A 3,676-nucleotide genomic window follows, 5' to 3' on the forward strand; every position below is an offset into this window, starting at 1 on the left:
GCAACATAATTGCTGACGTCATTGTTTTTTTTTTTTTTTGATTTTTAATTGAAGTCAGCAAGTCTATGGTTTAGTGATTTAGTTATCAACCATAATTCAAGATGAACATAGATCCGATTGAGTTAATAGATGAGTCAGTGCCTCGTTGTCAATTTAGTGTCAAGTCTTATGCCACATCAACAGTATGTGACATATCATGCTACATTTGATGCTATGTTAGCATCAGAAGGTTATTTCTAGCTAATATCGATGCTGATTTTACTTTTGACATCCATTTTTATTGTTTCTACCTTTATAGGAGTTTTTTCTTTGCAAGAATGTGAAGTTGTTTTAAGTATGTGTGAGGTAAGATCTTTCTCTTTGAAAGCTTGATTGATATTTATTGGATTGGATGATTAGTAAATTGTTTAGTTTCAAATTTAATTTTGATATTTTTTCCCAAAAGAAATCCTACGTTCTTGCATCTAGCCTTCTTATTTGCTATGCTTAGCCTAGTTAGTTGCGTTAGTGGACTTGGCATATCAATTAGATTTATAGTGTTGTATGCCGATGTTGTAGTAGTCTAGAATTCATAATTACTTATTGTAATTTTTAGTCTATCTCTTTATACTTTAATTGCCCTATACTTGAATGCATCACACTATGATTAGGAACAAACTGAGTTACCAGCCATCCACTATGGACCGAACTACAGCAAATGCTATTTCCTCCATTCTATATCAATATTTGATTCTTGAGCCTTTACAAACTTAATGGACCAGAAATTGAATGCATGAGTTAGCAACATGAGCAATTGAGTTAGTGGGTAACGCAAGCCAAGAGGTTTATGGTAGAGAGTCTGCTAGGCAACTTGATGGGCCCCCTCATTCAGTTGGGTCACTTCAAGATATCCTTCCCACTTTCGGGTTAGTAATAGGTACTAATAAGATGAGTTATGCCCTTTAGACATGCCGTTAGAGTCTTATAGTGGGATACTTATTATAATATAGAGTCCAAGCTTGATGAGGATGCAAATACAGAGGATGAGTTTATAGAGGAATACTTGATTCTTAATCAGCAGCATAGATAGGACTATAGGTAGCCAATCCATGGCTGTCTAGGAGGATTCTATTGTAGGCTCGTTGATTAGCATGCAAGATACTTTGGGATCAATAGGTATTCCCCTCTACCTTGTAGTAATGATTAGGAGGACACTAAAAGAATTACTAGATTTGTTAAGCTGGATGTATGATCTTATGATGGTAAATTAGACCCTAACATCTTCCTAGATTTGTTGGATGAACTTGAGGATTATTTGGATTGGTATAATATGACTGATGGAGAGAAAGTTTGTTTTGCTAAGATGAAGATGGTCGGCTAAAAAATATTGGCAAACTATCCAGCAAAACCTTTAGTGTCTAGATAAACTGCTTATCACCTTATGGATGGTCATGAGGCAGAAGTTAATGAAGAAATATATACCTGGTTACTATACAAATCAATTGTTTGATCGGCTTGTGAACCGTATGTAAACCTCAACTATGACCAAATACATGAAAAAATTTGCCGGGTCTAGGAATAAAAAACAAGAAGAACCATTTCATACAATTAGGAGGTTTATCAATAGGCTTAAGGAAGATATAAAGAGGGAAGTAGAGTTATATGCTTCTAATTCTTTAGAGGAGGCTTATCAAAAGGCTATGACTATAGTGAGATATCTTAAGACTCCTTAGCATTGGTTCTATCTTCAGTTGTGTGACTCACATTAGTCTAGGTCCTTTTATTAGTCAAGATATGCTGCCCTGTCTAGGACTTTTTCCTAATCAGTATCCAGGGATAGAACTGCTAGAAATAAGGAACCTCAAATCTATAACTCATTCTAGTAATTCTACATGTGATCCTCATTTTAGTGGTTATTCAGTGCAATGTTATCACTATCATAATGGAGGTCACAAAGCTGCATATTGGCTTGAGTGAATTTTTAGCTTTAGAGCAATAATCTAATAACCTACAAGAGGTGGAAGACCAGCTAAGCCATCCCATATAATATTCTAGAGATGAGAGAGAGTTTGAGCATGATTCATAGGTGGTAGACCATTATTATTATGTTGAGAGGTGTATTTGGTCTGCTACCATAGATAATGATAAGAGCAAGAATATCATTTTAATCCCTTGCCAAAACCTCATTTAAAACTTATTGCTGATGTGCATTGTAGGGCTAAAAGCTTAATCTACAAGATGATATCATGGTTCACATTCGTCCAGAATATTTGCCTAAAAATATCTTCAAGAAATTGCATGCCTGAGCCATTGACTCATTTCTTGTTATTAGAAAACTTGGACCTAATGCATATTTACTTGAGTTCCCTAGTCATATAAATTTTAGTTCTATTTTCAATGCAGAGAATTTATTACTTTACTGAGACATCTTTGAGTCTCCTACTTTATCATCTAGTATTCTTGTTGGTACTTCCTAAAGTGCATATTTTCCTTAATAGAAAGATGAGACTGAAGCAATTTTGGAAGATAAAATTGTTATTTCTTTTGATGGTAGCTTCTGTCATTATCTTTTTCCTTCATCTAATGCTTCTTGGATTATTGAAGATGAATTTCGTGCTTTGAATCTTGAGCTTCTTGAGTAGTACTTGGAATCAAACTCTACAAAGTGAAGTTCTTTCCAATTAAAGGTGTACGATGGAGGACCATTTAATAAGAAATCCAGGTGCACTTTTGTTGGGCACAAATATAGCTACTAAAAAATTTTATTTTTTGAAAAATTAGATAATTTTATTTTTATACGGATGCTATGGTTAAAATTTTTTTAAGAAGTCTAATATTTTCTTTCTATGCGAACTCTTATTGGGGTTCTAGGTTATCTATATAAATTTATTATTATGTAATTGAGAACACTATTTGCATTATTGAGACTTAGGAATATAGAATATTGAGTTACTCTCTCCCTCTTTTCTCCTCCTTGCTTCCTTCTCGTTCCTTCTCTTCTTTTCTTATCTCCATCTTCTATCTTGCATCAATAGTGGTTCATCCACTAAAACAAGAATTTACCAAAATAATACATGTAGGAGGAAGGAACATCATTTCATTCTTTTCCTGAAAATTTTCATTATTTAGTATTAATTAAAGAAATTATTTAACACTTGGTGCACAATACTTTATTCATTACAAAACAAGAATGATTCCAAAGTAGTACATCTAGAAGGACAACATTTTCATTCTTTTCCTAACATTTTTCATTATTTAATATTAATTAAAAAATATTAAATGCTTGATGGAAGACTTGTGATCTTTTTATGATTCAAGCTTGGCATGCTCAACTTATGTATGCATGGTTTTATTTTCTATCTCAAGCATGTATTTTATTGATAGTTTTCAATACCACAAAACAATTTGAAATTAATAACACTTCACAATGTTAATATATATGATTATAATCACTGCAAGTTGGCATGACTGTAGAATAGAACACATGGATCTCTCAGGATATGTAGGTCTTAAAGATTGGGACTTTATTGAAATTATAGGAGATTCAAGGATGGTAATGCAAGGAGCCCCCATTTTCCACACTTGCCTGCTAATGACTGGAGCACACTCATCCCCATTGGAGGATGGTAATGCAAGGATGGCTGGATTCCTACTCTGGCCATCTACAAGAAGATGGAAGGTAGGTTGTTGCTTTGGC

The sequence above is a fragment of the Elaeis guineensis genome, chromosome 3, assembly GCF_000442705.2.
Source record: "Elaeis guineensis isolate ETL-2024a chromosome 3, EG11, whole genome shotgun sequence".
Taxonomy (NCBI): domain Eukaryota; kingdom Viridiplantae; phylum Streptophyta; class Magnoliopsida; order Arecales; family Arecaceae; genus Elaeis; species Elaeis guineensis.